Here is a 13,857-nt window from a genome sequence, read left to right as displayed (position 1 = left end):
GCTACCTCGCATGACGGAGGCGACAGAGCCCGGTGCTGGGACGCTTTCAAGTATGCAACAAGACTCTACGTTCACCTTCTGCGCACAAGTATATCACACAGTGCCGCATCTCTACCATGCAATTTGTAATTGCACAAGCCTCAGCAGTGGTAGAGCTTCCTTACTCGAGAGAGAGATAAAGAGAGAGAGAGAGAGAGAGAACTTTATTCTGCAACCGTTGCGTCAACGACGAGTGGTGACCAGCGCTTGAAGGGCGCCGGAGACCTGGGCTGCTCGTTCAGCGAGTCCTTGCTGGACCCGGGATCCGAGTTGCCTAACGCCAGCTCCCAGTGCTACACACAAGAGACGAGAGGGAATGAGTTTTGAGGGCATTGCCAAATAATATGGGCAACTGTTTCGTGGGCTCCACAGTCGGGGCATTGCGGAGAGGGAAACACAGATGGATAAATTGCGTGTAGTCTGACGCGACAGGGCAGGGTGTTGGTCGGGAGAAGGCGTCAATACCGTTCTCGGTGATAGAGAGTGACCAATGGGGGGGAGGGTAGCGCCCGCGAGAGAGGCGGTAGTGGCAGGTAATTTCCTGGAAAGTGAGAAGGCTGTCGCGGGTTGATTGGGCTCCATGGGAAGGGATGCTACCTGGCCCAGCTCGGTGGGTTAGCTCTCAAACTGCAAGGTTAGCCGCTTCGTTTCCTTCCAGCCCCGCATGGGCAGGAGTCCAAATCAACTCCGCGGGGGAAGTGGGAGGATTTTGAAGGAGAATTTTGAGAGGCTGCGGGGAAATAATCACCCGGGCGAAATTTCGAATGACCGTTTTCGAATCGGAGATAACAGTTGTTGGGGTAGGGCGATGAGTGAGCGCAAGAGCAATAGCCGCCTCTTCCGCAGTTGCAGGGGAGAGCGCTCGGATAGTGAGTGAGTGTTAAGAGGTTGCTTTTGGGTCAAAGATGGCGGTGACTGCGTAGGCGTTGTGACGGGTATAACTAGCGGCATCCACATAGGCGATGGACTGACCCACGGGGTATTTGCGGGCTAGGACGCGTGCGCGATGCTCACGGCGTTTACTATTTATTGTGCTCCGGGTGCATATTGCGGGGAATCTGCCGCATGAGCAGGAGATTGTGCAAGTCGGCAGGAATGTATACTTTGGGGTCAGCACCAATCCGTGCACGAAGCCCGAGCCACTCTACGATGTATCTGCCAGTAGAAGTGGTAGAAAGGCGGGAAAGTTGACTGAGAGAATGGGCTTCTATGAGCTCTTCTGCTGTGTTGTAAATGCCTAGACGTTGCAGTTTGGCAGTGAAAGCACTTTGAGTGAATAAAAGCGCCGTTTTGTACATTTTTCGTATGAGACAGTTGATTTTAGACAGCTCCGTTTTACTTGGGTTAAGGCACGGGAGGGCGTATGTCAGGCGACTGAGCACGAATGCTTGAACCAGCCGGAGGCGCTCAAATTCTGTTATTCCTTTGTTTCGAGCTGTTATGCGACAGATGAGGCCAATAGTTTGGTTGACATGTGAGGTGAGTTGAGAGATATATCGTGTATTGGCTCTGTTGCGCTGTATGATCAAACCGAGGACTTGAAGAATAGGGACACAAGGTAAGGGATTATTTTGCATTCGTATTGTTACGTCTGGAGTGGAGCGTGACCGGCGGGGGGCAGGGAGGGTCAAGAGCTCCAACTTACTCGGGGATAATTCAAGACCGGCCAGTGCCGCTTCTGCTACAACGATGTCTGTGCCTGACTAAAGCGCCTCCTCAATTTGTGCATCACTACCTCCGGCGCACCACAGAGTATTGTGATCAGCATAGAGACTATGTCTAAGATGTGGAACTTGAGCTAAACGCTTAGGAGACGACAGCGCGGTTTACACACGGACACAGGGGAGAGTACTTGACACACACGAGCGCTGTGGAAGAAAAATTCATCGCAACGGCGTGGAAAGATGACGTTGCCTCATCATTGAAAAACCGCAGCCATGCCAGAGGAAGTCCTCTGAAGTCTAGTGTTCCCCGGAAGCAGCAGCAGTTCGCCGGTAGAAGGCTAGAACCAGAGTTCTTCAATATATACCAGTTGCGAAACCCCACTTCAGAATCCGGGCGGCGCAGACCTCCCTGCTCCGTTAAAGCTGCTGGGCGAGCGTACTGACGCGCCCCTAGGGGACAAAAACTGAACTTTACTAAACTATTATTATTCAAAATTTTTGTAAAATAAAGCTTGCTTTCTAAATTAGAAGACAATAATTAGGTGAAATTTACTGGTGTTTTTGCGGCTTTTCTTTTTATGACTTACGGCAGCAGCCGCGAGCACTTGAGTACTACTTGAATTTTCTGCCGACAGACGACAGCGTTTCCCAACTGCATTTGGCGAGACCAGCCCGGTCCATATTAGTGTCACTAAATAAGCTACTTTATTTAGTGACACTAGTCCATATTGTGAGGGCTGGGCGTGAAGGCTGTGGCGTTGAGGTGGCATGGCGAGGCGAAGCTGACTAATTTAAAAGAAAGCGTTTATTTGCCCATTGCAGAACACCACACAACAGGCTGGCGGCGGGCGCGAAAGGACAACCCATGGAGGACAGAACCAGCAAGCGCGTACCAGACACCCAGATCTCCTTTAGGCCTGGGGTGTCGTCGGCGTAATCGCATTGTAGGTGGCGCTAGTGATAAGCTAGCAACTATGACGGGCGCTCACAATATAAAAGGTGAGTTGGGGGACTCGAAATAATCTAGATAATGTAACATGACGAGATTCACAAAAACGGGAATTCTAATGATGTTTTAAATGGACATAATCTTCAAAATTAATGACTATCCCTTCCTACACTCTTGCTAGACGTTGATAGGTACGAAACCTTGCTCCTGCTAAAATAAAAGGAATAGGGCATACGTCAAGCGGAGGGCCATCCAACGACGATCGCGCCAGAGTTTTTTTTTATTTCGCAAGTACGCCCTTTGGCATAAACTAGATGTAGTCCAGCAATCCCATCTTCACAATGAAGTCGAGGAGGGGCCGGTATTGAACGGAGCGGCTATACTCGGATACAACTCAAGAAAAATGCGGCTTTTCCTCATCAAAGGACCCCCCTCCAGCCAATGGTGTCACCGTATCAACGTGACGTCATGGTAGACTGCCTCTACGCCGCGTTCACGGAAGAAATCACAGAGCATGTTCTTCCGCGCTTACGGACTTCTACCAAAATGGCCACCTGCGCTGTTCGCATGGCTGTTCGCGTCAATCCATCGGCGTCGTCCGGCCCTGAGAATGATTTTTAGTGCCGTTCAGTCGTATTCCTTGTTTGCGTGTTGTGTGCAGTGTTCTTACCATGCTCGGTAACGACAACCGCTATGGTGTTTTTTTTCTGCTTTGTGAGCGACCGGCGTTGCCGGGAAACAGCCGCCACTGCCGGTACTGGATTCTGTGTACGCTGCGTTTTACAAAGCGATCGTCGTCATCCTGTGCGGGCGTTTCGTCTTGAGCGTGAAGTGCTTCTCGTTATACCGTTTAGTCCCTCCTGTGTCTGTGCTACCCACGTTATCACCCCAGTAACTGCGACAGAGGGCGATAACTCCTTGTTTATTTCTCGTTGATTACGCCAGTCGTAAATATTACTGTTGTGCATAGCGCGCGACGTTAACGCCATGGAGAGTTATGCTCGGGGCCACTATATTATCTCTATGCACGGGGCGAAGCGCAAACAGCGAGATGTCATGCGCTGCATTTCGTTACAGCATATGTTGAGCCGTGTGTCCCAAGTCCACGCAGGGCGCAAGCGTAGTCGCCCAAATTGTGATCAAGTCGCCAAATACACGAAGCTGAATTATCGCGTTTTTTTGAACGTGAACGCGTACGAGCTGTAGCTTGGCTGCGTGGTGTGATTTAATATGCCACCTTTTTCATTTTGATTCTCGGTTACGCTGAGATTCCTTTGTTAATTTTGTTATTTGCAGCTGGCATGTTTTCGTCGCCTGTTTTATATTGGAGCGCTTTAACTTGTTGTTTTGGACAAAAACATTTGTGAGTCAAATACGAATAGGGATCTGCGTTGAGTTTGCATTGTCTATGATAATAAAGATTATGCATGAGTATTACCACTGTAAGTTCAATTTCATTATCTTGCTTAGGCTTCGCGAATGAGCTGTGCTTCGTGATAATGAAATTTCATGAGCTAGATTTCACCGGTATGACCAGCTGCAACAGTGCATGTGAAGACATGAAACGCAGCACTGAAATCAAATAAACCACTTTCAGCTTTTCCTACACATGCGCATGCATATGCTTCACCAATCAAATTCTTGAATCAGAGACAGAGAGAGAGAGAAACTTTATTTGAGCCCCATGGGGCTAGTCTGGGTGGCGGGTGACCGGCGGTGGTAACCGGCCGGTGACCATTGCAGCTCGCTGAATGACCTTAGCCTGGACCTCACGGTCCGAGCTGCACAACGCCTTCGCCCAGTGCTCTCCGTCTGTGAAGGGGGGGAATGGGTTTTGGGGGCACTGCCACATGCAGTGGTCTTGGGTATCGAGGGACCCGCAGTCGGGGCACAAAGGGGTGGGGTACAAAGAAGGGTAGATAAGGTGAAGTCGATATCAGCAGGGGAGTACGTGTGTCTGGGTGAGTCGCCATAGGCGTTCCTCTTCGTTGGAGAAGGTCGGAGCAGCTGGGGGTAGTTGGCGGCGGAAGAGGCGGTAGTGCGAGGTTATGTCGTTGAAGGTAACAAGTCTGTCGCGGGCTGATAGGGCTCCGTGGAAGGGCTCAAGGCCAGGACCAGCTCGGACGGTGAGCTCTCGAGCGGCCCTGTGTGCTGCCTCGTTCCCCCCCACACCCGCATGGGCCGGAGTCCATACCAGCTCGACTGGGGTGGTGGGAGAATTTTGAAGAAGGATTTTGAGGGCCAAAGGCGAGATCATTCCTTTGGCGAAATTTTGAACGGCCGTTTTGGAATCGGAGATTACGATGGAGGGGGGCGGCCTGAGGGTAGAGGCTAGGGCTACTGCCGCCTCTTCCGCGGTCGCCGGGGAGTTAGTGTACGATGTGCATTATTGAAGCTATATAGGCACTGCTCGCCTTGTGTTCATATCACTTAAGTAAGAAGCTGCTGCTGTAATGGTAATTTGCATGCATGTGCTGTAAATTCGAGAAAGAGGATTCAGGGTGGAAAACATGTGAGCATTTCACCCATATTTCCTGTTGCATCACAAGTGGCTGCTGGAGCAAGAAGCTCACTCAGCAGTGCTCAACGTCGTGGATGCTAAGTCAGTGCTCAACATCGTGGATGCAGCTAAGCTGCTACTTGATGCAGCGCTGTTCACAATGCAACACGTGCAAAGTCTACGCATATATTAGGAGTGTAAATCACAATGACAGCACATCAATTGATGCCAAATTCATAACACGGGCAATGAAGTATGTCTGAAGGGTTACTTAGTGATCTGCACCATAGAAAGTTATCTGCACTGGTTGATGTATGACATGTCGGTTGAGTGAACGCATGGAAACACACATATGGCACATATCACTCCGCTGAAACTGGTCAATGCATATCGTACTTTTCTTGTTACGCAAGAGCAAGAATCGGATCATATGCTAAGGAAGAAATTTATTGCCAAAAATTCACTACATGAAATTATTCCCATACGTGGGAGGATCGATTGACGCCAACATTGTTTCCTCTTCCCAAAGCTTTGGGAATTGTTTTTATTGACCTTGTGCTTCTGCATTTTATCCAGTGGCTTAGAAAACAGATAAAACCTATTTATCCTAATTCCTGCGTAATACTGCAGACAGCCAGATAGAAGCTAAACAGAATCAAAGTAGAAATAAAACACCGAAGCAACTTTTCTGGTCCTCACTGCTATCATAAGTTAGATTTGGCTCAGAGAGCTAAATAGACACACTGTTGAATTATGCAGAGCAAATGAAATGAGCAATAAGATACTGAAGCAGATTCATTTGTTCTTAACGCTCTATCAGAAGACAACTTGGCTCAGCCAGCCACACAAGCAGACAGTTGCAAGCTTTCATGTAGGCATTTTATTTGGAACTGTTTCTGCATCCCATACGTGCGTAAGTGTCCAAACAATGTAAAAAACTTGCAGTGAAAACTCAAACTAGTGTCTTGTTCTGTAGGTGAAACTTGCCTTTATCACGTTTTGTGTCGCACAAGGAGCCCCAACGCCACACACCGCAGAAGTGATTCTGCTCGAAGTGAATTTGTGAACTCGCTTGACTCGGCTTGCACATACCTCATGCTATGTATGCGAATAGTCACCCTCCTCGTGCAGTGTAAGCGTGGCTTTACTTCCAGAAAATAGTTTGGAACAGTGCGGGTCTTCTCTAGCTCGAGATGTACGATTTCCTTTTATGAATACATCTGCCGCGCAGTATCCTGTAACGACTGAACTTATTCGGCTTAATTCCTGCCCCACACTTATAACAAATGAGATCAGAAACCAAGCACTGCAACAGCCTTTTCTTATTCTCATAGATACATATCAAGGCAATCAACCATGAGCCAGCACCACACAGCACACCGCTCCGTTCACTACAGCAAATGAGATCATAACCCGATTGTTGAAATAGCTTCTGCCGCCCTCACTGTTACACTGTAAGATCACTGTTGAGTCTACGACACAGCAGGCAACACTGAGTAATGGCAAATGAGATTACAAACCAAACATTGCAATGGTATCTTCTGATTCTCATCGCTACATGTCAAAGCAATCAACCCTGAGCAAGTTACGCACCACACACACAGGCTGCTCAGTTAGCTCCAGAAATAGGTCTTAATAAAGCACACAAACGGCATATATGGTCTTCTCTGCTGTCTGAAAGAGTTTCTTGCTTCTGCAGCTATGGAAACACAGGTACTTAAGCTAAACACCGCACTCCACACTAACCGAACGAGGCAAAGGCTGCACTGGCGAATAGGTCGCAGCCTTACACATCTTGAAAGGACTCGATAGCAGATAGGTCACTGTCGGAGTCCATGTCTTCACCCAGATGTATTATAATAGGTGGAACATGCGCACTTGCTTCACCGTCTCCTCTGAACTTTGTTTCAATGCTGATCACATGCTGAAGGGTGTTTGCCCTGTGCTTAGCTGTTACCTTGGCAACTTCTTCCCTCAGGAGCACCTCTACATCTGCCAGCTTAAATGTGTCATCATCTTGCTGCGACGCCTCACCTCATCTGTGCCCATATGCGCTCAATAGGACTGAGATCACAATGGCAGGGCTCCCGAATACATCCTGTCCTTTCAGCTGCACTGTCAATACGATACCTCATTTACCGTGTCTTAACAGAGGCCACAAGGCTGAGGAGCTCCGTTTTAAGCGTTTTTCATCCCAAGCAAGTACTTCGGACGTCACCCAGCCCTGAACAACATTTTTGCGCGAAGTTGTCGTAGGCACTGATTCTTCCACAATTACACTACCGAGTGACAGTTGTGGCAAAACGGCCCCAAACCACCTTTCGAAGCGGGTGTCGTCCGTCTCCTCGTGGTAGTCGCCTGCCTTCGTACCCCGAAAGATGTCCAGGCACCCACCGACGAAGCCACCCTCGCTGTCGATGAGCGTTACAATCAGGCGCTATCCTTTCCCTGACGGCTGCTTCAAACCTGTCGTCAGACCACGCATGAAGGCGTCGTGGTGGGAAGCAACCGTCGTGTCCGTCAAACACTCGATATCGTGTGTCCCGCATTCACTCAGGTTTCATCAAAGTGGAATATTTTTCGATTTTCAATCCTGTACCTGGCGATGTCGTAGAGGTACTTCTGCTGCCACGCGCAATGACGTGCCGGTCGATCAGCAGCGAGTTCCAGCTCCTCTTCTCATACCTGAACCCGATGTCATTCGGCAGCCGGCGCACAGTCCATGGCTTGAGAGGAGTAACATCGCCGCTAGCGTTGACATCCGCAGCAATTGCCGTCACTGTCGGGATCCCATTGCGGCAAAAAGGGCGATGCACGGACGACCGCAATGCGCACTTCGTGAAGTCGTCGTACACTTCTGTGCGTCGTCTCTTTCCACCGCTTCGTGGGCACTTTCGGGAGGGTGTCGCAAGATTCCCATCGTTATTTTTCATCTCCTTCACGTCCATCACCAAACTCACGTGGATTCCAAGATCGCTCATTGTCACGACCGTTTCTTCAACGCTGCGTTCTGGGTGTAGATGCCGCAAGCGAACGTACGCGTTCCGGATCATCTCCCGCCCGCAGCTGAAGATGACACGACGCTTTTGTTTTTCTTGTACCATCGGCGTAGCCGGCGTAGCGTGGATGGGAACGCACCACAAGAACGATAACGCGGACCCGGACGCCACTTCTTCGGGCTCCAAACCGGAAAAGGAAACAGGCAATGCATAAAACCAGAAGCAAGGGGTTGAGGGAAAACCCGGAAGAGCAGAAATTTACCATCAGCAATAAAATTGAAACTCACTACTCTGGCTGATGAATAAGTTTTCACGCGTTGCATTATATCGGCAAATAAAAAATTTTTAGCTGAGGTTCTTATCTCGACCCAAAAATGAAGGCGTCCTGAAGAACTACTTTTCGGCGCGGACTCACCCAGAAAAGCTTGGCTCCGAGCCTTTCTCCATGGCTCCGAGCGCTGCCTGCAGGTGCAAGGCGGTAAGCCGCGACGTCACGTTGGTAGAGCGACACCATTGGCTGGAAGCGGGGTAGTGGAAGTGGGGGATTGGGCTACGCCCCTTTTTTCTTGACTTGTATCGGAGTATAGCAGGAGGAAAGAAATCCTTGGGTCACGTGATCAAAACGTGACGTCACTTGACTTGTTTTTGAGCGCCTAGGGACAACGCCGGAGTAGGCGCAGCATTCCCTTGAGCCCCCCCCCCCCCTCCCCCGAGTGAATGAATGAATGAAACCACGTTTATTCCACAATATAATGTGCCTAGGGAAGGTTCGACCCACGCGGGGGTAGAAGGGCACGCGTGGAACGCCGGAGAGACTCCTTATGAATTATGAGGGGGTCACTCTGCGACAACTGGAGCAGTAGTAGCGGCCTAGTCACCCTCTGGGGATGGTAGGCCGCGTCAGCGTCAGTGTGGGCAGGTGTCGAACGTCTCTTCCACAGAACTCGCACGGGACACGGGAATGAGTTCACAATGCGATGCAAAGTCAGCCTGTTCATTAAGCAGTGACCCTTTCTGTCCTGGAACCCAGATGAAGCAGGTGTCCAGTAAATCGGAAGGCTCGAGAAAGTTGAATTCACGAATAATGGTGGAATTTTCGGATGATGACAGACCCTCAAAGATTTTTGGCGCGTATCCACAAGAGGGTATTGGTCAGGGCTAACTCAATCGCTGAAATTCGCTAGGACCTCATGATACTAATTTATTGCAGGAAGGAACGAGGCCGTGAAATGAAACTTCGCTATGATTAAAACCCAAATTATTCATAAATTGTTACACTTCAGAAATTCAAGTTACCTGAAGCAAAAAGAAAAGTTTCGATAAAATTATATATATCCCTTTTTGCATACCCAAAATTTCTTGCGCAAATAGATAATATATGTGGAACCGATAAAGTCAACCCCAAACGCTCAATTGCGTTTTTCAAAAGCAGCTGTCTAGCTGCCGAGACGCGGCGACAGGCGACAAAAGAATGTTTCATTGTTTCAGGGACCTCGCACCGCACAAATAGTTCCGTATGTGAAAGCCCTGTTCTAAACATATAGAAATTCAGTCCATCGCTAGGAACGCAAAGCACGAGCGTTTCTTTTTCTTCTTTGATCTTCTTCCTCGTGTCAGTATTGCATCGTACCCACGTAGGGGATTGGCCAGGATTTGTGAGTGGACTATTTGGGAATGGGAACAAATAACAGATACGCTATGGTGCGCAATAATTTTCGCCTAATGGACCTTATTATGTTCAAAGCAGATTGAACCCGACACAAATACTGTCCGGGCTGAGCTTCCGTTTCACAATCAATGTCGACGACCAGGTCGGCCGGCTGGTGTTCTTGGTGGTCTTGATCGGCGAGCGGCGCAGTGAAGCCATACGGAAGACACTGCCGAAACGTTACAGAAAGCGTCACAAAACCGGGCCAGGAGGATGGCGAAAGGAAAACAGCACTTTTGAATTAATTTTAATAGCACATAAATTCCCTCAAATACACCTGACAGGAGCCAAAGCATGACTTAGGGACTCCAGACTTCACTTGGGCAACTATTCGCACGATGTTTACAAATCGATTTTATTTCCTTTTAGTCTTAAGTTCTCAGTACAGTGTTGTCATCGATAGGCTAAATCTACCCGCTACATGAATTGATATCAGACTTTTTCAAACTGTATTTTCCTAAGCATGCACACAAACACTAAAGCTAATGCGGTAAAGTACCCATCTAGCATTTTTAGTCTCTTCCCGATACTACCCAACCCCCTGTCAATCACGTCAACGCACTAGAAACAGGAGATGGCTCCAGCTACCGAGTAATGCATTGTCGTTCTATTTTTCTCCTTCGTACATGAAGCTAACGTTGCTTGGTGCTGAATTCTGAGTTCTGTCAATTTCCCGTCCGTCTCAAAGTATGCATTACCAAAGAGCACTGATTAGCTGAAAGCAGACAACCCGGATGTGACAAAGCACAAGCAAAGCGGGGTGTCAATTTCTGCGTGTGTGACTCGTCAGAAGCATCGAAAGTGTCATCACGTCAGATCGAAACGGACATGTTTGAGTCGGAGAACACTCAAAATGCTACCCCCGCTCTTGATCCGATGTCTTCAGGCCACTGCACGTCTCTTTGCGAGGCGACGAACCGTTTCGAAACAAGTAAGCGGAATCTGGCATGTGTGTGATCGCCAGGTTAGGGGACTGGTCAACATTAGGAGTTTTACTAAGGTCAGGAATAGACGCCCATCGGCGGCTTCGCACACCGAGTGGACAACACAAAATTGTTTGCCTTTGGGCGTTGTCCACTTGTCGCGCGGTGTGCCGATTGCAAAGACAGACAGACACATAGATGAATGGAATCGGAGAAGCAGTTAATCTTATTTGGTTGAACTAAATGGCATCGTGATCACTGGATAACCGGAGGCAGAAATTTAAGGGAGAAATACTCCTATATTTTCACCGCCGAGCAGAAGTAATAAGGCAAAGAAAAATAAGCTAGTGTGTTTTCCAGTACATGCGTGTGTTGAAAGAGAAAGTGGAGGACAGCGGGTGATTGAGTGGTCCGGCAACGGTCATACATTCATTTAACGGTGACCGGCCGACAGCTTTGCCAAATAACGGTAGCATAAGGTTCTTTTAATGCTGTGGCAGAAGGCTAGGCATCGCTTCCGGAAAAGTAACCTCAGGGAGCGGGGTACGGGGACAGTTTGCCGAGAAAATATCTTAGGGACGCTAACTGAGGGGGGACGATTTAGCCCGTCTTTTTAAAGAGAACATCCTACCGAATGTGAGGAATTGAGAAGTCGATGACCTAATCCATCTTTCAAGAAAAAAAGGAACATGAAACCCGTGAAATTCATTTTTTTATTTTTATCGTAAGGTATTGTTACGTGTTACACATATCGAAGCGGAATAGGCGTGCCACAAGCAGGGGGAAAGAAATGCGACAAAGCCGCCGCGTAAGCAGTGGCGGCTTAGCGCATTTATGGCAGGCAGGCAAGATTGGCCTTGGTAAGGCCTTCCCGTCAGAACATCCAAGCCCACGACATTGTTGACCATTGACCTCTGCTCTCAGCCCTGGAATGATGCTTGGGGGCGCTAGTTGGTCACTCTGAGCGAAGTCTTTTCGTCGGGCGTCCGGATGTGCGGAAGACGAGGCAAAGCCGGTGTATTTCGGAGTCGCCCGCGAAAAGCGCCCTCGCATGAGCATTATGGCAAAAAATGCAGCCAATGCTCCAGACACTGGGCGAAGTCATGTAGAACCGCGAAACCAGCCGGTACCAAATGGTGACCACTTCGTGCATGCATAGGGCGCCGTGGGATCTCAGGCACGCGCCAGGCCGGAATAAGCCACCTTGATGTTTCCTTCTACGTCGACCAGCAGGTTTTGTGGCTTGGGGTCCCGGGGCAGGATGCGGTTCTATTGGCATTTGGCGGTGCCCTGCAAGAGCTATCACAGCTCTTCCCAAGGTTCACAGCAAGTAGAGTCTTGCACGACCGGCTTTGTCGATGTGCTCCTTTAGAACTTCCATCATTTATTCGAACACTGGGTAGAGCTGGGTAGAGTCTTATGCAGTTGGGAAAGTCATGGGCAAGACCAGCACCTTTTAGGTGTCGGAGTTCTTTGGGAAGGAGGTTCGTTGTATCGCAGTGCTCGGTACCCCTTCGCGTATGTTTTCCAGCGGATTTTGGTCAGGGCGATATACCTTCCCGGATCCCCTTTTTCGAGCCTTGTACACAATGCCGTTGGGGCCTTGAAGGTTTTCTCAAACTCCTGAAACTTTTCGTCAGGTCCTTTCGCTGTGTAGACTTGAGCGCAGAGATGAAATCCCAAGGCTTGGCCGAGTACGCACCGAATGCCTGGCAGTCAGTGGTTGGTCCTTTAAATATGGCACATACCCAATCAGGGGATCGCCCATTCAACAGAGGACGGTGAAAAAGAAAATAATTCTTATTTAATTACGGAGCGCTAAGAAAAGACTGTTTAGAACGGTTGGAAAGTGTTTTGCACCCATAAACCCACACTAATCATGCCTCAGCGATCGACGCACCTTCCGTGCTTTGCATCCGCCGTCCACGAGATGTGTTCTGCGTTTGATGCTCGCAGGCTCTTTTTCGGAGCGAGATGCTTCGCCACTTCCACCGTGTCCTGGTCACCTGCGTGGCCTTACTGTCAGCATCTCTGCTCGGAATGTTGTTCGTCACGAGGTAAGCCCGCTTTATTCCTCTCTTTCCGCGAACGAGCGCAGTGCGCGAACGCCCTGGGTATAGTGTGACGAAGAAGCTAGGCAACGGCTGCTGAACGCGCGCCGTTGGCTTTTGATCAAGAATGTTGCCGAAGTTTGGCCCCAAATCATTGCAACGAGTTTCCTCAACCCGAGTGTCTGTACCCACGCCTTGAGGAATAGGACCCGATGCACTGTCTAAAATACGTTCGGACCACGTTTTGTGCACACAGCCTGTTTCTCAGCCTAGAGTTCTTCAATATGTGTGGGCCTCATTTGCCCACGTGTGGAGACTGTGGAAGACAGCTGAAAGTCATGAGTGCGTGGTAGCTTGGCTCTATTGAGGGAGCACATTTCTCTCGCAATGGCAACATTACCGCCCACGGCCTTAGGTGTGCAATATTTATTTGAATGGGGCCTACGTTTACACTGACTGACTGAAAAACATTTCTTTACAGACGTTTTTACAGGGAGGGTGGGGAGCTGTCCTTAAGGGGCCACCCCGTACAATGACTAGGTGGGCTCCCCCTAGGTGAGGGCCCGTTGGGCCGTCAGTTCAGAGCAGCCGAGCAGGGCTGCCTCCCTGTCCTTCTGGAAAGGGTTGGGTAGAGGGGGTAGGTTTGGAGTTTTTTGGCACGCCCACACCATGTGCAAAATCTCAGAGGAATCTTCCTCACAGTGTGGGAACTTCCCTGTGTAAGTGGGGTCGAAGTGTTTTAAGACTGCCCGGCACAAGAGAGTTTTGGTATAAAGGCGAAGGAGGATGCGCTCCTCCGCCTTCGTGAGGCCTCTACAGTGCTCGGGATAGAAGGAATGGCCGGATCGATAAAAGTGTGCGACCTCCTTAAAGGTACAAGCAGGATTGGGATAATGGTCCGTATCGCTAGGGGACGAGCGATGATGCCCGGACGCTGCCCGCGTATTCCCAAACCATATCCCGTAAGGGCCCAGGCCGACCACACCCCCTAAGCAGGGGCGCAGCCAAAGAGGTTCAAAAAATT

The sequence above is a fragment of the Haemaphysalis longicornis genome, unplaced genomic scaffold (assembly GCF_048455015.1).
Source record: "Haemaphysalis longicornis isolate Haplotype H1 unplaced genomic scaffold, Haemaphysalis longicornis Haplotype H1 scaffold_10, whole genome shotgun sequence".
NCBI classification, from domain to species: domain Eukaryota; kingdom Metazoa; phylum Arthropoda; class Arachnida; order Ixodida; family Ixodidae; genus Haemaphysalis; species Haemaphysalis longicornis.
The sequence above is the reverse complement of the archived record's forward strand: the minus strand, read 5'-3'. Positions refer to the sequence as shown.